Raw genomic sequence first — 26,441 nt, forward strand, 5'->3', positions numbered from 1 at the left:
GTATATCACAGAAGATGTGAGACAGGAAGTGAACCTACAGTGATGGGGTGCCACATACAGAAGAGCGGGCAATGGAGGCGGCGTCACATGGGATTAATGAAGGAGAGGGATCAAATCTGAGACAAAACAAGAAACTTGGGGCTGTTTTGTTGTTCTAGTGATAACTGGGTGGTGTGGCGGTGGCACAAAAGGAAGCCCCTCCCACTCGCTCCTTCCTGCTCTCTCTCTAACCATCCGAGGCACAGCGCTCTGTGCCAGGCAGCCAGCCAGCCATCTGGGCAGGAGACGCCATGCCAACTCATTCGTTAGCAGTAAAGGACGCACCCTTGGAAGATACGGGCGATGACAAACGCCGCTCCCGTCTCACAGTTGACATTTATGGACTTGGGTAAAAGTCATTGGTTTGGAGGATGCCCAAGGAGCAATAATTTGGCACTTGTGGGTCTCAAGTGGTGTGCCAGCGGGAAAGTGATGGCATCTGGCACGGAAACTGGCGAAAGGACGGGGAATATATACCGCAATTAAGACAAAGCGACACAATCGGATACCCTTCACGTTTCGGTTGCCAAAAGCGAAAGAGAAAAGAACAAACAGAGACATTACAGCACCTGATATGACTAATTAGAGCAAAATTTGCTCCGTTAATTAGGGCGACACACGAAATCAAAGGAACGACTTGAATCGTCAACAAAAGAATCAAACAACAACAAAAAAACAAGATGAAGACAAAAGCGGCAAACTGTTCAACTATTAGTAAAGGGTGTGAAGCGAGTGCCTCTTTTTGTGCCAACTCCCTTCCCCCCTTTTACCCCCACATTTTCCCCAGTGTAAACCGCCATTTCTTATTGCACTGGATGGCTGCCACATTGAACGTCTACCACTGCTGCAACAGACGCTGCCAATCTGCCAATCGCTTCTGTGCCTGCCTACAAGAGGAGGAGTGGGGGAAAGAATGGACCTGAGGGACTGTGCCTGAAGCTCAACAGCAGCTGTTTACAATGTCACAGACACAAAAGACAGACCAAAAATGCAAAACATGAGGATGCATACTAATGAACTGCCAAAACAAATTATAATCAGTGGACAGACAGGAATTAATTAACTTTTTTTTCCTCTATTTGAACTTATGCTGATCAAAATTAATCACACATCCTGTTTTCCTCTAGATGATTTGTTGCCGCGATGGGGGAAACTTCTTGGAGCACAACATTTTTAAAAAGTCGTAAAAAGATCACGAGTTTCTACAACTGCAGCAAGCCAAGCAACAGCAGAGAGGGGTGCAGGCATTTGTGTGCTTCATCTATATTCACAGCAATCATCATGGACTTGAATTCCTATACGTTCAATATAGTATCCAGCAGCATGAGAGCCAAGTGAGAGAGGTGGCATGGACACAGCAGGAACTCAGAGGAATGGGTACAGAAGGCACAGGAACGAGGAGGAAACCTGAGTTCAAGAGACACTGAGGGGGAGGTGCTGGCCTGCCTGCAACCAAACTGGGGGTAGTGAGGCCGTGGGAACTCATTACATCCTCCACACCCACATCTCCACCACTTTTTTTTGCCCCCTTCTTGCCAACCATCCAAAAGACATGAACAAACTCCACCCTTTCGGGATTTTCCCCTCCTGCGCTAAACTATCATAAACAGATGCAACGCAGACTCACCAACTGGTTCGAGAGTTGCGGTTCGGGGTACTCTCTGGGTCCGGAGGAATGTTTCTGTGGTTCCCGCGAGGGTCTGCTGGCATCGGGCACGGAGCCAAGGATGGGCATCGCTGCAAAGACACACAACGGAGGCTTTCATTAAGTTCGTTTTCGTCGTTAATTAATACGCACAGTCGGAATTAAAACAGTAATTAGCAACGCAAGGATATTCATCCACTGGCAACCAACAATTATTGTTGTAATTTTTTTTTTCCTGCTGGATTAATTTGGACAAGAGGCATGGTTGTGCAATATGAATAATTAAGGAAGTCATCCAAAGGGAGGGATTATAACATCTTTGTGCTTGCTACCCAACCTTGGCACTACCAAGATGTCTGAATCTGGTTGTACCACCACTAAAGGAAGGACCGCTTGAAAGATGGCATCTTTCTGGGCATCTGAAATGCGATAATCGCGATCGCAACTAATACGAATAACGGTTAATCTAATTTGTAATTGGTGTCGTATTTTTTTTCCGTATTGACCACGGGGAAACACATGGATATGCTAATCTTTTGGAGCTAATGAACTTTGGATAATCACCCTTTCATTTAATTCCATGGGGGATGTTAATTGTGCGGCGTCTTCATTACACAAATGGATTACAAAAAAAAAAAGAGGGCTTGCACGAGAGAGCAGAATGGAATGGGGGGTGGAGTGTGTGTGTGTGTGTGTGTGTGTGAGAGAGAGAGAGAGAGAGAGAGAGAGAGAGAGAGGGAAAGCAGAATCGGGGATATTTTTCTTCCTTCGTTATATGCCAGTAGTCAAATAATGCCACAGTACTCACAAACAAGCAGAGAAAAGCTCCTGCATTGCCAGTGATGTTCAAGTGCTCCCTGTTGGAAAACCTGGTCTCTTTGCTCTCTGCCTGCTCTCTAGAGCACCACCTCTCACATATGGAGACATCTGCCTTTCCTGCTTCTGGATCTTACAAAAACTGGAGCAAGAAGACACCTTCCTGGAATCTAATTTCTCTCAAATTGGATATTATTTGTGTTATGCAAACGATTAGCGCATTAGCAGCATTGATCTTTATTAGAGTGCTGTTGTTGGCGCCTGGCCGAAGCGGAATGCAGAGGAGAAAGCAGACACTGTGGTGGGCACTGGCTAATGTCCTCTGTGCTTAATCATCCTACAGCAGAATGGTTTTATGCATATTTCATTTGCATATCATTAAATCGCTAAGGCATACGGGCAAATGGCAGCAGAGAGCGAGGGGCTGGAAACAGAAAAGCATAAAATATAAAGAGGGGGAAAAAAAGCGACTCATTATGCGATGACAATCTTCAAAGCTGTGTGCCTGCTTTCTGGCAACCTGCCAATTCGTTTAATTCAACATTAATTAAAAAAAAGTCAGCGCGCTCAACCTCTCCGACACGGACTAATTGAGCACCTTGCAATCTGTGCATGGAGCCATCTCACATACAGCGAATGTCTGTTCACATAGAACTAATGGATGTTTGTGGATTTGTGAATGGAACAGAAAATAGATGATTATTGCGATTCTGGACTATTTGCATGATGTGACCAGCTAAATCATGAAAACAAAAAACGTGTTTGAATGAACAATTCGCCGTTAATTTTGTGAGAGTAAGGCTTTAAAATATTGTATGTACAAACGAGGGCAGAGCATTGCAGGTGACATTGCAGCAGGTGTGAGCCAGGCTGGATACAGGCTAAGTGACTGACGACTAAAACAACTAATCTACTAATTAGCTTTCCTATCTAATGTCTTTCCCATTATCTCCCTACACAAGACAACAAAAGCTGCTTCAAGTTATTCCTCACATAAACATGCCACAAAATAAACCCCAAAATAAACCCGAACCTGATTCTCGCTTTACAACCAGGCCCATTGTGTTTGGATTAATTAATAATAAATTAATCCCCCCTACACACAAACAGGACATACTGTAAGATTCAACATTTTGCCCATATTAACTTGCAAAAGAAAACAACAACACAAAGAATACAGGAGGATGTATTTAGTTAAGAAAAATGCACTGTGACCCACTATAGCATTTGAGTATCTCCTCTTAAATTAATCTAATTTTGAAATTAAACATTTTTTAACAGTATTAAAGGAGCCTGCACAAAAGCCTTATTTCAAAAGAATCACTACCTAAAGAAGATTTAGATTACTGTGACCTTCAGCCAAGAAGTTAAAAAAATAATAATGGTGCCAAATTTAAAATTCAGCTCCTAATTGAATGAAATAAGATCTCATACAAAACAATACCCTGGCGAGCTCCGACATTCACAGAAAACATTGATTCTGTGGTAAAATTTTACTCCACAGAAATTTAATTGCGGATCCTCCCTTTTCCAGACAGCCTTGCTTAATTCCTCCCCTATGCAAGGCGAAATCCCCCCCAAGCCAGAATATTCAAATGAAGTGAGCTTCACGCCTCACACAATTAGCCGTGTTTAGTAATTTGAAAAATGATCGCCGCAGGTGCAACGAGGAGGGGGCGGTGCAGTCGGGGTGCAGGCTGGCAGGGGAAGCCCAGTGAAAGCGGGTGGGTATAAGCCTGGCGCTTTGTAACCATGGCACATGCAGATGTCGCTGTAGTTCTTCCAAAAGCTTCTACCAACCGAGTGGGAGGGAGGTAACGAGGAACTCGTTTGGCATCACACACCTCCACCATGCGTTTCTAAGGAGGAGTGTTAGTGTGCGAGGCTGGTGGAGTGTGTGGGGAGAGAGGCTGGCAGCGAGGGCCAGAGGAGCTGACGTGGGTGAGACCAGGGTTAAGGGAGATCCCTCCCTGTATGAGGGAATGCGGATGCAAATAACCATGGTGAAGCACAGGAAAGGTTAAGCAGCACCAGTGAGGCGTCTGTGTATTTCCGAGCCTGTCATAAGATGTAGACATTATGCAGAGTGCTGATATTAATATGCATGCAGGCCCTCTTTATTATGCAGCTCAGCGTGAGGTAATATTGCCGGGCCGCTCTGCCTCGCTTTGGTTACTGTCTGAGAATGTTATCTCTCTCTGAACAAACACAGCCTTTATTTCCTCGCCCTCCTGTCAAAATGTTTAATTATCGATCATATCCACAGAGGTCAATTTAAAAAGGAAACACAGACTCTCTCGAGTGATGAGTTCTACCATTGACAGCGAGAAAAACTGCCAACGGTAAATATGTCAGTGGGATGACATGGTCCATACGTTATCAATGTCATGGCTACTGTTACCCGAAGCATCATTAATGCATATAATCAAAATAATTGTAGGCATAGATATGATTTGTTGGCACTTTATTACAATATCTGATATACATTGTGTCTCTGTTTGTTTCAATACTTAGCCAAAGATAAATAGGAAATATGGGAAATTGAAAGCCAAAGACACAATGTATGTTTTTGGTTATATTTAACAATAAATAGAAATATTCGTTAACACCTTAACACTCTGACACCCGCTGGCGGGCCGGCCGCTATTCTGAGGTTGTAGCAGGTTCACTTTTCAAGATAGAGTGAAGATACTGGTATCATATGAAACTATAAACCCTGATGAATCCATTGGTACCAACCAATCTATCTTTCTTACTGAAATCTCCAAATGTAAAAAGTTTTGATACCAAATCACAGCATGGCTTTTTCTATGGTGTTCCTCAAGGTCTTGGTGTCTTAATGTGGTATTTTTGAGGGATTATTGATCATTTTTATCAATTCAAGTGGTAAAAAATGGTAAAATTTAGCACCAAATCTGTGTAACAAATGGTATGGTAACACAAAAATTGCTGAAACAAATTACGAGACATGATAGAGCATGGGAATGGCCATCACAAACTCATATCATCATGTTCTACACTCTTTACACACTTTCACAATTTATTTTAATTAATTAATGAATTTATGAATTCATTTTTATTTCTGATTTATGACTAGAACAACTTGACACACAGTGCTGAACTGCATCTCAAATTAATCATGTTCCCAGCTTTCAGATGATGTACATCACTTCTATGTGCTGACTTTTTATCTCCCCCTGAACATCCCCCCTGTCTCCTTACCCCTCTAAAAAAGAGAGGATGGAATGGTAAGGGGTTAAATCATTTTATATACAATTACTGTACCCAAAACAGTCTGAAACTTTAGAGTCTTCACTTGATTTTAAAATAGCGTTAAGTCTATAAAATTGGAACCACAACTGGGTTTGTCAGAGTTTAAGCGGTTACATTAAATTTGTTTCATTCAGTGAGGTGCATAAAACAAGTTTACTTCATACATACACTATCTTCTGAGAAATGTTTTCGTTTAAATTACTGTAATGCCTTTGTCAGGCCAATCAGTGAAATTATATAATTTTTTTTAAATATTGCATTAAAAACATATGACTAATACAGGTAGTCCCCAGAATTAATTCACAAATATTCGCCATCAGAAAATATCAGCAGATGTCTCCTCAACATACAGTACATTTAGGCTAAAAGTTTACACAGAAAGTTTTTCTGCATTTCTTGCACTGATAAGTGAGCTGTATACCATGCTGGGTCTGTACAACCTCGACCAAGGCCTATGGAAGGAGGCTGGGACACGGGCGGACATGGGTCTTGGGGTATGGGGTATGACACATGCGCATTGTAACTGGAGCTGCGGTCGTGCGTTGCAATTGGCTCAATTTCGGCGAGTGCAGACCAGGTTTTACTGCGCATGTGTTGTACCCCAAAGATATGACGCGTTGTTGACGCATGTACCAGCCTCCTTCAATAGGCCTTGACCTCGACTAAGCATTTGCACAGCCATGATGCCTCACCTTTTCCATGCACCCATGTGCGTGGAATGCCTCGGCCAAGTAAATCATACATATGCCAAAAATCACATAAACACATACAGAGGGACTCAGGAGGGGCGTTTAGTGACTTTTTTTTACCAGGACATTCCCATTGAGCTTTAAAATCTCTTATATAGGGAGTCTATGTCAGTCAAGCTGTGAAGCAGTACTATCTCTTTAACCACTGTCTTGTCTGGGGTCTGCAGATTAATTGGTTCCTGGTAATTCTATCAGATTAGTATTAATACGCTGTCACCGAGGCAATCGAGGTGACCCACTGTATCTAGCCGGCTCTTCATAAACTGGTGTGAAGGTCAACTGTCAATCAACCCTACACAATATGATAATCAGTCTTCAAAGTCAGCATGAGGATGCCATTAACACCAGCAGTAATGGCTGATGAAAGAACTGTCATAACGGCAAGCCTCGGGGGATGAATGCTTATAGATTGACTGGGAGCAGAGGGAAAGAGGAGAAGGAGGAAGCTCAGCCAGAGAGTGAATGTGCAATTTGAGAAATCCTGTCTTTGAGACTAAAGGGGCAACTGTGGCGCTGCACTTTAGCAACACCTTTTAGTCAAGAACACTATTATTGGGTCTGAAATTCCATACTAGCATGCTATTTAGTACACTAAAACAGTATGTGAGAGTTTTTAGTGTGTCTGAAACCTTAGTATGAAACCAATGGTATGCAAATTGCATACTATTTCCAGTAAAGTATATACAGTATGCAAATTCTGGACACTGCAGCTAATACTACTAATACCACTACTAATATCCCACAATGCAATGCTGTAGTGACGACAATATTCATAACAGACGTTGATGGACAGCTCTGTAACGTCAATAAGGCTTCAATTAAAGTGTAAGTACAGCTTTCACTTTGCTCGGTGCAATATATTTTTTTAATTAGTACAGATTTTGATTCTCACAAATCGTCGTTTTGGCCACATGAGGTTGGCAAAGGTTACTATGGTTACTCGTCTCCAACCGGCAAGGAGGCTCTCAGGAAATGACGATGTAAAATACTGATCAGTGCGCCCGAAAAGGTGCATCACGACCCATCCCTACTGTTCATTTACGCAAAAGTCTGTTGGACAACAGTACACATATTAGGTATGTAGTGCATAGTATGCTATTTCGGACGCAGCCTATAGACATGTTCACTGCCATTCTGTTGCTAGGGCAACAGCTTTGGTCCAAGTTTACTTCCTGTCAGCTACTGCATTAGCATACATTCTAACAGGAAATACAAAGGGAACCATTTAGAATGTCTGAAAGTTAGAAAAGGTATATATAGCTAGGGAATATTTAGCAGCCCCTTTTTATGTCTTTACCAATACAACAATTTAATGTAGAAGATAAAAAGCCTTCTTTTTTTTAGTGAAACTACAAGAGAAAAGAGAAAAATGACCTTGCACTTGAAGGACATGTCCAGGATGAAGTTGACTGTGAACTCACTTCTCTAACAGAACAGTCCTTAAAGCTTACTATGGCTGTCAGAGAGATAAAGATGTACCATCAGAGTGTGACTATTTTGCCTGGTCTATTGAGAAGCTGCTGCCTGTTTGCCTATTTCAGTGAGGATAGACTTGACTGCCCAAGAGAAACCCACTGTATACTGAATAGAGTAGGCCATCCTAGGGGATATAGTCACTAAATGCCCCTCCTGAGCCCTGCATGCTCAGTGAGATTCTGTATGTGTGTATGTGATGGTTGGCATGTGTACGATTTACTATCTGTGCAATAGAAAGAGACAAAAGATATGAGAGGCCTGCCATGGTCCCTGTCCAGGTCAGAGTTTAACAAAGGAGGGAGGGAGAGTAAAAGGAAGTGAGGGGGGAGGTAAGACAAGACCGGGAGAGAGAGAGAGAGAGAGAGAGAGAGAGCAGCAGATGAGACAGTGTGAAAGAAATGGTGTGTCTGTGCGGAGTCCCACAGGGCCTGAACTGGGCGGCTGGCAAGGGAGCCATTACATGCGTGTCTCTGACAGCTCACTCTCTCATTACGCCAGGAGACAGTTAACACCGCCACTCTTAAAGCCCAGCTTTGTAATGCAGACTATATCATCACCCACCACACACTTTAATAGTTTTACTGGATGCTTTGATATATGATGCGTTAAAAAGGAGCAACTTATAAAGCATATTGTTTTACATTTGAGCTCTGTAGAGCCACTTCCAGCCTGGACCACAGTTGATGTCTTTGCCTTGGTAAAGACAAGATATGACGTCTTCTGATGGATAAAATAGAAGTTAGCTCTGCTCAGGGTTATATATGTATGTATGTATATATATGTATATATATGTATACATATATATACATATACATATATATATATATATATGTATATGTATATATACGTATACATATATATACATACATATACATATATATATATATGTATATGTATATATAAACAAACACAGGACTTTCATCCAGGAGCTGTTCATGTCCCATGTGAAAGCAAAAGTAAACTTTGACTTTACCCTTTTTTCGCAACACTGTTTTGCGCAACGTTGTTTTACATAATGTTGCTACGTAATGTTACGTAAGAAAGTCCGGTAAGGGTGGTTGTTATGTATGTTGTTGTGTTTATTTTAACACACACCATGATGTTTTTTCTAACGTTAACCTAGTAGTTTTGTTGCCTAAACCTGACCAATCGCTTCACAACAGTAACTACATGGCATTGTGGGTTCCTGCAAGCATGATACGAGGCTGATATGAAACATATTTATGAAACTTTTTTTTGGCTCCAAAACGTCAATGTATCCCGTGGTTTGCAGAAACGTACAATGCCAAACAATTTTCAGGCAGCTGGGCTGGTGAATGAGATTGCATGTATATCATTTTGACATGTTTGGCTGACCACCTTGTCTACATTTTGTATGTCCGTGTATACAATGATCAAAGCCAAATGTTGCACTTTGTTGTGGTCATAAAACTGCTTTTTTGAATGCACATACATGGCAAAGTTGATTTAGTTTGGATTATCTGCTCCTTGGAGTCCACTTCTCCTGTAGTTTTCATCACCTTGTCATTAGTGGCCTCTCCCTCCCTCCCTCCACCTTTCCTACCTCTGTAACCCCAGTTTTCTTCTATCCATTAATCTGTGCGTAATAGAATATGCTGATTTTACTTGGCTCACTCCCATTTCTCCCCTGGCTCTCTCTACTTTGATAGCATCTTCCTGATGCACTATGGCTGCCAAGATGATCTCCCAGAGCTCAGCATGTTGGATAGACAGCTAGAGTACTACCTAGAACGGGATGTTCCATCTCCCATATGCCATACTGATCTAATGCTAAAGTCCTGCTGAAACACTATGAGCCTGTGACATTGAGAACCACACAATTTACAGCACTATCAGAAGACAACCTGTCTGCTTGAAATCTCCCTTGTCCCACCCACTCAAAAGGAGCTGAGGCTGCTGTGAATGTGATGAGGAAAAGGCAAGAGGCACTCATAAGAATAGAGCTAGGCAAGCACACATGAACATGACCTCTGCTGGCTGTGGAAAAAATCTGCTGCCTCCACACTTTACTGCTAAAGGGCAATGACAGACTTAATTGGACTGAAAAAGACATTTCTTCAAGACTTTTTGGCAAATCCTCCTGCTAAGGTTATGAGAACTGCTCAAAAGAAGGAGCCAACTTAAACAAAAAGATTTGTGAAGCAAGAGGATGTGCATCTGTAACTGTTTAAGGGCTATAGGCGTTAGTCAACTCATTGATACAAAATCTTGATAGAAATACAGCAAACTATTTCTGCATGGAGCGGTCCATTCCAAAACATTTAACCCTAAGAGACACACATACACCCTATTTTGTCTTTTATAGTGGGGGTCTTATGCAGGAGATAGGTCAACAGTATACTGTATGTCACATGGAAGTGATGTACACCAGGGCTTAGAACATTATAATGGAAGTATATGATGGCCATCCTCATGCTCTATTATGTCTCATAATTTGTTGCTGCAATTTTTGCCGCAAGTTAATAGATTTTTTACACAGATGGTGCTAAATTTATAAATTTTTTTACCACTCGAGAATTGATAAAAAAAAAAAAAGATCAATAATCCCCTCCAAAATACCACATTAAGACACCAAGACCTTGAGGAACACCATAGAAAAGCCATGCTGTGATTTAGTTTCAAAAACTTTTAACATTTGGAGATTTCTGCAAGAATTGCATTTTTCGGCGATTGGATGGCGAGCACTTCTGTTGTGTAAACTGCTCAGAAACTCCCTTATTGTCAATCTACCTCAGAAAGCCATCCATCCTCTGAATGCTCTAGGTCTTTAGTTTGTGGTTGTAATGTTTCATGAGGCTGTGATTATCCTAGAGGTCACCACAGGTCATTTTATACAGCGAGGTCAAGTTTCAAAACATGGTCTCACTATGTGATATGGCTACTATGGGGACTAAACATCATCACACATGAATACAATTGGGCTCATTGGATCCACAAGAGTCTCAACTTTCCAGTCATACCCAATTTATGCAATTCAATGTCTGTTTAGGGACCCCAGTAACACTTCTCATGTTCAAGTTGAATGTGGCAGCTCAATGAAACATCCTGCAACATCCCAACTTCACAAAAAGACTCCTGCCTGTTGTGTGCGTATACTCTAATTTACATAGCTGGTCAGAGGAGTTAGACTTCAGCTACAATGCCCACATATGTCCAGTCTTTTATAAGGTTCCACAGGGAGGATGGAGAGAACGGAAATACTGTAGATGAAGGCCTTGTTTGAAAATGATTGACACAAGAGGCTTGTAATAAGGACCTTGAGACCCATTTTCATTTTTATTCCCACAAGCCAAAGACATTAAGCAATGTTTTTAAGTGCAAATCTGGAGAATTACCTTGATCATGGCCAGAACAAAAAGGAGGAAATATGCCTTTTAGAGCTAACAGTCTTTTATGCTTTTTACTTCTTAGAACTTTTTATAGCTTTGCCTTCTTCCTGTGTGTCGACTCGGAGGAAAAGGTTCATTTAGATGAAATGCCCATTTCTCCTCATTCCTGGACAGGAATATTAGCCAATCTCTGCAGAAACTACCAAGCCAGACTTCCCATGGCCAAAGCTCTTTGGTAATGTTGGTTTTGTTAGAGCGCCATACTCTTGCCTTTCTACCATCACACTAGCCACAGTGAAGAAGATGTGTAGGATCAAACAGCGAAGAAAAGGGGAGGGTTATGAACAAGGGACAACAGGGAGAGTGATGATGGGAAGGTATAAGAGTGGGGTAGCAGAACGTAAAACTGAATGGATGGGAGAAGGCAAGATGAGACAATATAGAGTAAGCCACATGGAAGACATAAGGGGTCCTATTTAAATTATCTATAGCGCATGGTCTAAAGAACATGGCGCAACTGCATTTAGGGCGTATCCAACTCGACTAATCTGGGCGTAAAGTAAGGTGCAAGGGGCAAAGGGGTTGTATTTCATCTCTTCATTAATCATTGGTGTGTTTTGGGCGTAACATGAATGAAACCAATCAGAGCGTCGTCTCCCATTTCCTTTAAAAGCCAGTTGTACCTGCAACGGGCGCATTCCTATTTACATGGCGGCTTCAGCAAATTGCTCAATTTATGCTCAAAGTGAAAGCGCACATGTAGACCATCTACGAGCGCAGCGGACCCTCTGCCTCTGCCATATCTCAATCCTCTGTCCCATCAACAACTCCAATTGACGGCATATGAGCAAATACACCAACTGCTGCACGTCTCTGTGTGTGTGTAACAAGCAGAGTGTACTTGTGTTGTGAACCCTATGTAGGCACATCTTACTATCTGAATAATGTGCCCTTTAAATAGCAGGAAAAAAACTGCACCATTAACTTCAGACCAGTTTTTTGTTGGAGAAAACAAAAAGCTGGACTGCATCGGTCTGACACTCACAAGTATGTAAGGCTGGGTTATAGAGCAGCAGACTGTAAATACATTTAGCGAGTGAGCTTCATGCCACATAAAATATGACGTCAATGATCATGTAAGCAGCTTTTAGTCATACTTTTTGCAAAGACTTGTCATACAATGAGGGACAAAAGGTCTTACTTTAGCACTGCCTAAGAAAAATATAAAGGGGACGAGAGATTGACAGGTGAAATTATTGTAAGCAGTTGAAAGGGTGGACTCGAGCTTGATGAAGAATAGAAACACGATGTCAAGGGCAGTAGAGAAGAGCATTATAAATGGTGGCACCTACGAGTGATGTAGAGTGGGACACCGCAGAGACATATGTACCAGGATCTACTGTAATTGAAGTTGTGGTGTGGAGAGAATGAGAGAAATTAACAAGACAAACATCCAGAAGACAGAGACGAGGAGCTGAGATAAGAAAGAGTAAACAGATACATCGAAACACTTGAAATAAACTAGCTGTCCTCTAGTTGGGGAGAAATGTCTCTGTGATGTACAGCAGTGACAGGAAACACTGATGTCCCTGGAGGCCAAAAACTGTGGCTACTTTGAACGAGTATTTGTGTTAGAATATATATAACACTCAAATATATGATAAATTATTGTATTAAACAGAATAAGTTGTAGCTAATGGAGGGGTAGGATGAATACCTAACACCTGGCAAAGTATTATGGCACCAAGACTGACCATAAATAATATCAACCACATATAGTTTTAGATTTAGAAATATATGACATTTGTCATAGTTATATCTTTAAAATCAGCAGAACATAACATTGAAGACACTTCATAGTGTTGGAAGCACCGAACACATGAATGAAATCCTCTCAAACCTTCAAAATTATCCCACAAATTCAATACACAACGAAAAAAAAAAATCATTCAACAAAGAAAACAGTTGTTTTTCAGTTGCACCACATATCTCCTAACAGCTACAGCTTGTCAGTCATTGAGGCATATCTACAAATTAGGCCTGAAAGACAAAAAAAAAAAAATCACATTGTTGTGTGGAAGTAGTACTCTGGGTAAAAGTCAAGGGAAATGTTTTTTGGGGTTGTTTTTTTTACATACAACATTGTGTTGTTTGAAAACAACAAAATACGTCATTCAGTGCCTTCCTAAACATCCCACATGACGTTTCAAAAGTGATTTACAAGAGCAACACAGTTAAAGGAGCAGCAGCGTGTTACATTTCAGGTGATCTATTAGCAGAAATGGAATATAATATTCATAACCCATGTTGTCATCAGTGTATAATCACCTGAAACTAAGAATGGTTGCGTTTTTGTTAGCTTAGAATGAGCCCATCATATCTACATAGTGAGCAGGTCCACTTCACAGAGTCCGCCATGTTTCTACAGTAGCCTAGAACGGACAAACCAAACACTGGCTCTAGAGCAAGCCTCTCATGTTTTTACGTTACCTGAAGGCCACCGTAGTTCTCCAACACGCTTGTGAAACATGCGGTAACGTGAGCCGCAGAGTGCAAAACCGTGGTACCGCCAGCCGTCTGACCTCTATTGCTCCTAGTGTTATTATGGCAAGGATGGCCTCTGAGCGTGGCATTACCACGGGTTTGCACTTGGTGGCTCACATTAGTCTTGGAAAAGGGAGGAGTGAGCCGGGGGTTACTTTGTTGGTTGCAATCTGCAACCACACCACTAGATGCCGCCAAATCCCATACACTGTATCTTTAACCGGCTTCTTAAATTCAGGTCATATTTACAGTGTTTACAAAACCACTTGAACAATCCACTTATGTGGTGTGTGACTTATTATATACTGTATGTCAATACTTTTTTTTCTGTACTTACTTGATGCTGAAATGTAAAAAATAAACTAATAAATCAATGAGTAAATAAACCCAAACTCATGCTTTTTTTTTTTTAAAAGGGAATGTGGAAATGTCTTTTTTTGTCATCAGTCAGCTTACAACCGTGTTCTCACGACTCAAAGCACCTCAACAGCAACCGTAATGTGTTATGCTTGAAAGTTCCATTTAAATGCAGTATACAATATGTCTATTTGATGAGTCAATAAGCTGTTCTCATATGTTGTTCGCAAGAGCTGCAGACCTCCATTATGGCAGTGAAACAGCGTACAGTAATACATCACATGAAAGCCCTATCCCCGACTGGTTTTCTAGTAACCAAAATAACCATAGTATTTATTTATGATTATTTAATAGATAATATCAATACAATAGATAATAATACTCTCATGAATACTTTCTCGTGAACAGGTGGTATTCATCAAATTGAAAAGAGCAATTTAGGTCAAGATGGGCTGTTAAGATGCTGAATCCAACTAGTAACACTTACATGAGGAGCAAAAAAGTAAAACTAATTTGAGGATACAAAAATATTCTTTCATGAGGCCCACTGCAATATCCAAAATATAGTAATAGGAGGGCCTTAATGGGCAATTGAAATTTAGTTACTGCTCCAATCTTTATCCACAGGACACAAATAAACAAAAAAACACATACTTGATTACGAGTAGGGTCTAAATCAATGTCTGGCGAGGAGAGACCACCAACAACTCCTTGCAAGACGCATTTACCGGTAGGAACTAGATGATTTGTTAAAAGCACATAACACCCATTATCACACGGCACATTACATCATTCAATAGTGGCCCCACTGCAAATATTAAAGCAAAACAAGAGCCTTTGATACAGAACTCTTCTTTATACCCTCCCTACAAGGCCCAGGACTAAATTGGATTTTCCCAGCACTGTTTCGTAATTTGAAACATCCATCATTTATTATTAAAGAAAGGAAAGGGAGGTACTGCCTTTGGCAGCATCAGGAAGCCCTGTGCTAAACCACCACCCACAACTTTATGCTTTTCCACACCCTTACACTTTCAAAACCAGGTAACTTTTGATATTCTCTCACATGGCAGGCCTGCTATCTTTTGTCCGTCTTTCTACTAAAAAAAATCTCAGTCAGTTATTATGGCTTTTAAATGTTTTAAATTATACATTTAGGTCTGTTACTTTGACGTTGCATTGTCAGTGCATTCAATTTTGTTTGACATCAGTGTTGATGTCATGTCCCTCAAAATCAAATTTTAATTTTGTTCGGAAGGAAGGAAGATAAATGGAATAAAAACAATACAATAATACTATACAATACTGCCAAGGAGAACTTTGTGTTGAAATTAAAATGTTATAGCCAAACTGCCAATTTTAGTGCTGTGTTTACATACAGTATTTAAATGTATGAACAAATATTAATATTCAATAAATTTTTTAGGCCTGTTGAATTATCAAACAACAGTTTTGTTATGTTTTGAGTAGGATGCACCGATCCGACTTTTTCAGTCCCGATATCAATACTATGGATTTGGGTATCGGCCGATAACGAGTACTGATCCGATACCAGTGTTTAATTAATAAGCTGTATGCCTCACTGGGTGGGGGTGACTGGGATCATTCTTTTATGTGTAAGGCAACATTCCTAACTTTGTAAAACAAAACATAACCAATAAATACATAGATATAATTTTATTTAATTGTTCTTTATTATTAAAATAACCATACACCAGCAACTTGGTAAAAGATCTTCGAAATGCAAATAACAGGATTTACAATTCAGGTGTAAACCGTTTTAATGCAGGAACATATTGGTCAAAAGTTAAACAGGAATTCAAATTACAGTATATAATGTTTATAGTATATATACATAGAATTGAATTGAATATATCGACCCCATTGTCACCGATATCTGATCCAGCCATTTGAATCGGTATCGGGCTGATATACGATCTAATATCTGTATCGGTGAATCCCTAGTTTTAAGTATATTCTGTATGAAAGTGAAATCAGACCTTTAAGAAAAAAAAAATAGTCTGATTGTGCTCTTTATTCCACTACCTTACATAGCTCAATGTCAAAAGCCAGCATCTATTTGTAAGGGGGCCTTTCATCCTTGCAGGGACAGCTTGTGCACTTTTGTCTGCCGCTTTTGAAGGATTTTTTTTTGTCCAAACTTATTAGGTTCAACTAATAAGTTAGTATAAAAAAGCAGGAATGATTTAAATGATAATGGCTGCTGAGACAGCAATGTGTATGCATCTGTATGATGGATATGTCATGTCAGACAGGACAAGGTGAGGGACACACTGCTTTGAATGCCCCCCCACCCCCAACAGTAACAGAAGGTGGTGGTGCATCTCTCTCAGACACCCAGGAAATCCTTCTTAATAAAAGCTCCTCCGTGTCCTTTTGTAATCCTGCTCTGTATTATCAGTATGTTGCAGCTAAGTGTTGCAATTAGGCCGGCCTTTTTCATGCAAATCAATTTGACAGCATAACAATCAGTTAGTTATGCTAGCTGCTGCTCTCTCATGCTCCCCTCTCTACTCCTTCACTCCCGTGCCCTCTCCCTCCCTTCTACCTCATTTTCTCTGGCATTTGCAGAGGTTGCTACATTTGCATTATTTATCATATAAGGTTAGAATATGCACCACTCAAGGCAAGAGCATATGGTTATTAGCACAGTATTACAAATGCTAAATACAAAATGCAGTCATTTGCCTCACTCATGCTCCCCAATGCATCTTTCTGAAATATAACTGGATCATGCTGCACTTTAGCTATTCAAATCAAACATGGGATGATGGAGGAGGGACCAAGTAAACAGGTCTAAGTACTAGAGTTTTCCTGGTTTACATATTGCACATCCTCCTTTCTCTGTGTGTGGAGTCCTGATACCAGGCATCCGGGTATCATTTACTAAAAACATGCAGGCAGCAGCCGTACTATACCTGACAGGTGGCACTACTACAGTCTGGAGCCTTGACGGGATTTCAGCCCAACAACGAGCGAACGCAAATACACACCTACACTGCATGACTGGCTATCAGAAATGCACGTTAACGGCTCCTCCAACATTAAGGTCCCTCTTACATTATGATGCATGTGCTGTTGGAAGGTTGGTCATTGAGAATATTAATAGATACCATTTGTTTCAAAGGAGGAGTCCCATCAAAGGCCTGCGTGGACTTGTGCTAGTATGATGGATAGATGTGGCTTTATTACCATTAAAAAGTCATTTACAAGACAAATAGGGGCGAGCTTTTTGAATTATGGTTACTTTATAACACACTGGAACTAGAGACAAAATTACAAACAAGCTGCTGGTTTGTAGTACTCTGAGATTTCCTCCAACACCTGATTGTTTGCATAGTCAATAGTGCAAGTGAAGTGAACAAGTGTGGTGGACATAAGTACTGTCGGCAGAAGTCAATATCGCCGTAGCTCTGATCACATACATAATGCATTAGGGGTGTCACGATTTAAATTCTATATCGGAAATTGATCGAAATTAGCTTCCGATCTTGATCATCAAAATCGGAAGCAGGATCGGCGATTATGCTTCTTATCCCCCGCCTACTTGCTAGCGTCCAAAAAATATATATATATATATATATATATATATATATATATAAATAAATAATTGGACTCAAGAACTGTAACAGCCATCTCACTCATGGTTAAAACTATAAACCAGGACAAAAATCACAATTAACAACATAAGCCACCATGTTCTGAACAGACACATTACATTATAAACACTAACAAAAGTAACATTTGCATTTTGGAAAAAAAACCTTTAAACTACTCAGTCCAGCCTTCGGGACTAGGCCGGCATGATGGGAAATGTGGGCTTGTTTTGTTTTTGTAATGATTATGTTCTGAGGTGGGTGGATATTGAAAAGATGTAGCTTCTTATATTATAGACTGTTTTTGTCTAATTTTTGAAACACTTTGTAATTAAAAAGGGAGTTCAGATCTCTTTTTAAAGAAGAATTTGAAAGTGTAAATGACCATTGTCAGGACATAAAACCAATGATCTGTTGCTCTTTACGAATCTAGACTCCATAGTCTACCAATGGCATGTTTAAATCAAAAATCAAATCGTTGATTTTGAGAATTGTGACACCCCTAAAATATATTTATGGATAGTGTGTGTGTGTCACGTGTGGCCAGAGGGCCTTTTAGTCTCGCTGTGGTTGTGTCTCATTAACGTGGCAGCCTACTATAAAAACGATCTAAATTCATCTCTTCATCAAAGTCCTTAGTTAAGTACAGAGGCAAAGATGGGGAGACGGCCAGGCAAAATCTGAAGGAAATAACTGCATGTGATCTTTTTTCTAAGGGTCAAATAAATTAAATCTGACAGAAAAAATATCGAGGGAGAATTTAAAAGAGTTGTGGGTGAGAGATGAGAGAGGAAGAGAGAGGAAGAGAAACATAGAAGAAAGTGCTGCAGGATGGTCTGTGTGCCTTTAAACTGAACTCTCAATCTCACGTAGTTTTGTTCCTTAAAAGGAAATCAGAGGGCTTAGCTGAGGCATTGCCTTGAAAGTCATGAATAAACATCAGATTGCCTTTCTGTGCATACATCATACATCACAAGATGACACTACCTAATGGAGGAGGATTCCTCGCCCTCCGACACATGAAAAGGCGGTGAAATTACCCACCAAACCATGCAGCCGCATGGCTCTAAAATGGACCGCTGAGGGAGAAGAAGGGAGGGGCTGAGGGGGGGAGAAAAGGAGGAGAAGTGAAAAAAGGAATCTCTTAGTAAAATGGATCCTTGTGATAACCACATTCTCCGCGTTGGCGAGCCGATGTTCAATGCAGAGAAAAAAAATAACATATACTGCAATAACCATTTACAGTTGAAAATGTTCTTCTTTTTGCATGTCCCCAGGTGCTATTTCTCAATTCCTGTGCTCCCTTTGCCATAAATGAGACCCCTCCTATAATTTTCTGCAAGTGTTGATTCTAATAGCACATTAAGGAGTGGCTGCCATTTCAGACCAGACATTTAACCAAGTGAAAGAGTTATTATTCCAGGCTCTATGGGAACCAAATTGCATTTATCAGCATGTCTCAGCTCAAAGAGTGAATCCGTTATGGAGGGGCAGTGGACTGACCACAGAAAAATGTCATCTGCTAGCCGGCACAGAGGGCCCACTGATAAGAACAGCCGCCCGGCTCACACTGTGTCACCTCCCAGAAAGGACATGCAGCAAAAGGTGCTGCACCTGCTAGAGAGGGCAGAGACAGACGGGTGCACAATTGGGAGTAAGAACATACACAAACAGGGACAGGGCAAGTGAACAGCGACATGAAAAGGAGGAGGGAGTACAGGTCAGACAGTTCAGCATAGCTGGATGCAGTGTAACGGTAGATATCAGGAAGCCCGATAAGAGGAAACTGACTCAACCGTGATGCTGTGCTAATTGTTAAAATGTATTTTCGAGCAGACTTGAGAACCTAAAGTCTTCCCGTGATTGCATTCCTCGAGAGCAAAACTCCTTTTGTCATTAACACAGCAAACACGTAAAAATGAAATGCAATGAATACATTTTGAAATAATTTCTTAATATAACAAAAGACCCCTGAAGAAAAGAGAAGGTCTGATAAAAATTCAGTAGGGGAGAACACTTGTGGTAATATGTCCATGAATAATTTGTGGTAGGGGTATGGAGAACAGACATCATTTTGAGCTCACGCATGTCCTCCATTTCCTATCTGCAAGCGTGGGTGCATCATCTGCCGAGAGCCTAAGGCAACTATGCGCAGGACATTTCCACAGAGGATCACTTGGAAAATATCCATCAGAAGGAGATACTAATTAGTGCGAGTCCATGCAATGTGTATGTGCGTGTGTGGTTGTGTGTGCGTGCGTGCCGGTGCACGTGCGTGTTAGGGCAGAGGGATGTACACCTAGCCAGGCGTGAGAGCAGTGTTGTGCAGCCGAGTGCAGTAATTTCTTTGATCATTTTTAATGGCCATTCTTTCATGTGAGGCTGCAGCTCGCACACAGCTCCCTGCAGGTGTCATCTCATTCCTTCAGTTGTGGGATTAGTATGCGGCAGGCAATAAAAAGCCAGGCCATTACACTGTGCGGCACACATACATAATCTCAACACAGTGGGATCATTACCTTTTCAAAAGGATGATATCAGCTCACAGTCTACAGAGAGACACAAAGAGAGCGATAGAAGCTGAGCAAAAGAGGAGAAAAAGGAACCAAAAGAGGACGGAAATAAAGAGAGGCAGCTAACCACGGTTGCAGTGTGGGATGGAGGGGGGTTAGAGAAAGAGCTATCAATCAGCATTGCAAATAACGGCAGACAGGCAGGCAGGCAGTCAGTGGATGATGGTTCAGTCCCTCCGAAGGCTGGTATGATATGGACACAGCGGTACCTGTTGTATTCTGAAATAAAGTAAAAACAATCTCACCTCTACTATTCTATGTCCTCAGATAAATTATTTAGCCATTCCTCCTTCTCTAACTTGCAATACAGTTGAGAATATCTCCTATTTTCTGACATTGCGACAAAAGGTGCCACGCCAGACCCTAAAACTAATCCTGAATATTAAGATTCTAAAAACACAGAGAAAAAATATCCAGCTGGCTCAGCGCTGCAAGTCAGCAAGCTGGGCACTGGAGTGCCACTCTGACTGTGGTAGAACTTCTAACACATCCATCTCTACAGCCCCACACATGCTGCACTCTGCACACCAAACACCAGTTTCCACCAGTAACTAAAAAGCTCTCCGCGAGGGCAAAGAGTGCTCCCACTGTGCCTTTCACAAACTCCTGCGCTAGTGTGAGCCCGAGCAGACAGCACCTAAAAAGCCATTTTCATGATATGTGAATCCGTACGAACCAGCGTGTTGTTTCATTATTAATAGTTCTCAGGAGGCTCTGCTAGTTGAGAAAGACGGCTGGCTTATCTCATCCACCCGCATACTGCATCTCCCATGGTGGTCCGCTGAACCCCGGTGCAATTTACACACGGTTTTTATCTATTCATTCAACTCCTATAACCTGTTCTCCCATCAGCCAGACGTCTTTCATTCAGAGACTGTGTGTTCACTGCACAGTATGTGTATACTGTAAATGGATGTTTGCAGTCTGGGGAAGTTTATTGCTGTAGTATTCAAACAATTATTCAGATGCTTAATTAAGGAATCGGATCAGAGTTTTTTTTAACAATAAATACACAGATATGTATTTACTGTATGTACTCTATCAGAGCACTGGGGTCTTTAAAAAGTAGCCTGCTAGTTTCTTGGTATAAAAACTTCTAACTATCTATTAGGGCTGTACCCGAATCCGAATTTTCCAAGGCCAACTCTTAGTCAACAGTTCCTTGCTGTTATCTGTTGCTCTTTGTACAATGATGCAGCTGCAAAAACAAAGTGCAGTGAGTCGTTTGCAGTGGTGGAATATAACAAAGTGCATTTATTCAAGTACTGTACTTGAGTACAATTTTGAGGTGCTTGTACTTTACTTGAGTATTTCCATTTTAAGATAATGTATACTTCTACGACACTACATCTCAGAGGTAAATATTGTACTTTTGACTTCACTACATTTATTTGATAACTTAAGTTACTACATTATAATAATATGATAATGTAGTAATACATTATTATGGATTATTATGGATTACGGTACCTAGCAGTATATAAAGTAATTCAAATTAGCGCCATTTTTACCAGCTACAACATTAAAGTGATGCATAAATCATTATAATCCAGTAATATAATAATAATAATAATAATAATGTCACTGCTCCCAAAGCTTTATTAGTCTGGCATCTTTCGGTCCATCTTTATTATTAATATTATTATTATTATTATTATTATTATTATTAGTAGTAGTAGTAGTAGTAGTAGTAGTAGTAGTAGTAGTAGTAATAGTAGTATTATTAGTATTATTTATTTTAAAAATTAAGTAAAAGCAACATCATAAAAACAACTGATTCATTTGGCTAAAGCCTTTTTAAGTTGATATACAGTATGTCATTCAGTATGGGTATATGTCTCTGCTCCCAAAGCTTTATTAGTCTGGCATCTTTCTGTCCATCTTTCCTTTTTTTGCCTTTCAACTTACAGTCACCAATATCACTCCCTCTTCAGTTACAAACATGTAACAGTCAACGACTGTCAAGATGTTTATTTCTCACTATTTGGCCTGGCACAGGTGCTGTGACTGAAGTACAATGACCAAAGTTTTGTATATCACTGGAAATGGAAAGTTTAAGCAACCACAGGAGTAGAATTTTACTTTGCTAGTAGATTAACACTTCTTACGTCTTTACACCACAGCAAGCCGAACTCAACACACTAATTAGTAGACTCCAGGGAAATACATAATATGATTCTTGAGCTTTGCATTCAGGCAAAGCTGCTGATCCCTGGTATTCTTTAGTAATCCCATTAATCACCTAGAATCTGATAATATCAATTATTTCAGTAAACAAGGAAGTCTAGATCAAGCCGTTGCCCCTCACTCAATCCCTGCATTAAATCAGCACACAGATAGATTTAGCAGCTAATTGGAGTAAAATGGAGCTTTGTGAGGGATAATTGAGGATTTCTATACAGTGTGTAGTAGTTGTGCATGTAAGGAAAAGTACACAGTGTATTTACAAGAGGAATGGGGTATGGGTGTAACAGCTAATAATGGGAGATAATTGTTCATGAAGTCATGTCTTATAGGGAAGTTATATTGTTTTAAACTAACAGACAGACATTGAAAATTCTAAAACATCATTTTTTCTTAGTTCAGTCCACCAGCGTTCTTTCAGTGAACTGGTTTTTGATATTAAGGGGCAGCTGTGTTTTAGCAGTTGTCAAGTATTTGTTTGGATGTGCTTTTCAATATACAGTCTTGTATTTGACATTAACACTGTCAGAGTTGAAAATCTCAATTTTCATTGGGCTTTGGTCAATCAAAGATACCCCTCTGCTAGTGAAAGTGAATTATTTGAAGTAAAAATATCTCCAAGAGATGTCTGACCAGAGTATATGCAGGAATCTTGAAGTTATATTTAAGACCTTTTTTAAGACCCTTTCCATACATTTTAAGATCTCAGCGCCTCTTCAAGAATTGCATCCCCTCCTTTCTCAGACCAGGTGAGTGTTACATATATGAAATTCACACTGTTGAGCCAAAATGGAACAAAATATGAGTTGGCAACATTGTTTGATCCCAAAGTGTCTGAAAAGAAACTTAAAGAGGACCTATTGTGCTTATTTTCAGGTTCATACTTGTATTTAGGGTTTCTACTAGAACCGGTTGATCTGATTGATCCAGATTGATGACAGATCAATCTGAATTCTGACAGATTGGTCCACCGAACCAAACTCTTTGGACTCCTTTGTTTGAGGGTATGCCAAACTCTCCGCTAGGCAGGTATTATGTAAATGTGTTACTTCAGCACGTTACGGAAGAAAAGGCAGGGATTCAAGCAAGGTGTTTCTGGCAGTTCAGGAGCAGTGTTTCTATGGGGGAGAGTAACTCCATTAGGCCTGGACTTTGGGCTTGTAACTTTGCAAAACTTTTGCATGCAAAAAAATTATATAACACACTAAAGGAAAGGGAAAAAGCACAAAAGCATAATAGGTCCCCTTTTAGAGCTAGAGAGTTCAGCTGTTATTTCAGCCAGACAGAAAGACTGTCACATATTTGAAATTCACACTGTCGAGCTGAAACAGCCCAAAATATGTGCTGGTAAAACTATTTGATTCCCAGATCTCCAGGGACAAAGTTAAGGGGTGAACGCAATATTTGGCAAAGATGTTTTATTAACCTGACAAGAAATGCATGCCCTCTTGTCTCAGTCTAGGTGAGTGTCAAATGAAATCCACACTGATTGACAAAGTTGCCCAAAATATGTACTGATGAAACCATTTGACTCCAAGGTCTCTAGAAACAAAGTTAAGGGTTATGGTTAAGGTTAAATAACAGCGGATGCAAATTTTAGCAGCTATAAAATCAACTCTGATTGATCCCCATCGAGGCTACACTTCCGACACACTGAGCAGTAACGTTACGCTTAGCAGTTATTTCCAGAGACGGGCCTGCATGTAATGTTGTCAAGCAGTAGCAGTCAGTGGGTTAGTGAGCATGCTAACTGTTGTCCTTTTCAGATGACGTCAAACCTAGCAGGAGTCCATTAATAAATTACACAGAATCCAACTACACGCCTACACAATGATTATATTCACGCAAACTTTAGCATACAAATATACATATTGAAAACAAGCTACAGAATCGGAAAATAGTGTTTAAGACGTTTTAATACTTTTAAAAAGGACCTTAATTTTCACTAAATTGGTTTATCAACTTTTAATAGACCCCGCAGACACCTTGCTGACAGACCTTCTGATTCCCTGGGTTCATAAGGGGGGGGGGGGGGGGGGGGGGGCTCACACTGGTCTGATAAAGGCCAGGGTTCCTGCGGCAAATTATGCCTTTCTCCAGACATGTATGCCTACACTCTGCTTTTAATTGGCCTCTTCTGTAGCTGTGAACCTTAATGACTTTGTTCCGGGATTAAAAGCCTCAGTGTTCAAGCACGGCAATTGGCTTAACCTTTTCTTGGCTGCTCCGTCTCTCCTGCTAGACCCCTCCCTTTCCCCAGATTTCTTTCTACATTGCACCCATCTCTTTACGTTTGCTCTACTACCCTTTTTGACATTAATGTGTTACATGTAGGTTACATGTACATGTTACAGGTCAGCCAACCTCCCATCCAAAGTCACTTCACATCCAAGACTTTTTGTGCCAAACCACTTAACTATTTATCAATGGTTATACTCATTATCTCCACCAGGAGATGATTCGTGTGTGTTCGTGCGCGAGTGTGTGCATCTCTGTGTCTGTCTGTCTGTCTACGGCTAATTTCGCATACTGCTGGACCCATCAGCCTAATATTTTTTGTCCTCATTTACGTATGTATTTTTATGCAGCCGATCGAAACCAAGCGTTTTTTCAGCTGATCAGCCATGACCGGTGACTGACTGGTAGTCTCGTATTTATGATTTTTTACTGATCACATTTACACATGTGTGCCACATGATAGATTTACTTCAGCACACAGATTCACAGACACACATTGATTATATTGTAATTCACTCCCATGCATGCTGCTCAGAGTAATCAGTGACCGGCTCGTCCGCCGACAGCACTGAGCTGTACAGCTATCCTTAACGGAGCTTCCATTGACTTGAATTATGATGCATTCAAAGCTCTACTCGGTAGAGTATTGGGTGAAGGTAAAGTATAACGTTATCATGATGTGTTCAAATGTATGAAGGAAATGTTTTTACAGCAATATAAGATATATTTTAGAGAAATAAATATGACCAGTTTAACTTTCTATCACTAGCTCTAAACAGCTTATAATACTGTATATAGTTAAAACTATCAATGCCAAGACGGTTTACACTGACTTTGGGACGGTTGAAATATTTTTTTTGGGAAGGTTCTGGGGCGGTGGTGAAAAAAAGTTAGTCTGGAGCCTTTCTGTCAATTATAGCTCTTAGAAAAAAAATCTGAATCAGCAGGTCCGACTTAAACATTTTTTGAATCGCCTAAGAAAATTGCAAATGCACCATCTCTTTATGACTGTATGCTCAAAGACCTCTCATGATTGCAATGATAATTCATTCAGTAATTTAGTTAGATTCTGCCATCAGGGAGATTTAACAGACCTAAAAAAAATACCTAAGGAGGTTCTGGAGAATTGATAGCAAGTTGTTAAAGTAGTACTTAAAGTACAAGTTACTTAATAGCAAAAGGTAGTTAAAGTTCCAAAACACAAACATCAACATTCGTCTGGAAATGGGCTCATTCAGTGACAGAAAAAAATAATGTTTGTGTACCTACTGTAAGTGTTTTAAATGTTTTGTTGTGTGTGCATTTGTGATTCACTTTATGTGAGGTCATTTCTCCAGAATGGCTGTCAATCCTCCCTCACCCCCACCACCCGACCCACATCCCCTCCAGATGCCCAGACCCGGCCAGTGCTGAGTGATAGACTAATCGATGTGCAGCCTAATCAGCCAGCTTAACTCTAATACCCTGGACAGGTCCACATCATTATCATATCAGCCTCCACACGTTTCGAGGTGACATGGAAGAGGCAAAAGATTAAAGACAATCTTGTAAAGAGGCAGCACAATTTTTAATGCGTTGAC

The 26,441-nt window shown here is 40.5% G+C and overlaps 1 long non-coding RNA gene across 1 annotated transcript in view; it reads right to left on the minus strand.

Moving 5' to 3' along the window:
• Window positions 1-1,662: 1,662 nt before the first annotated feature.
• Window positions 1,663-26,441, minus strand: part of LOC141757361 (uncharacterized) — a 34,089-nt gene continuing 9,310 nt past the window's right edge. Inside the window, exon 3 of the long non-coding RNA XR_012591630.1 lies at window positions 1,663-1,776. This is a non-coding gene — a long non-coding RNA (uncharacterized LOC141757361). The remainder of the gene's footprint in view (window positions 1,777-26,441) is intronic.

This window comes from Sebastes fasciatus, chromosome 2 (genome assembly GCF_043250625.1).
Source record: "Sebastes fasciatus isolate fSebFas1 chromosome 2, fSebFas1.pri, whole genome shotgun sequence".
Taxonomy (NCBI): Eukaryota; Metazoa; Chordata; class Actinopteri; order Perciformes; family Sebastidae; genus Sebastes; species Sebastes fasciatus.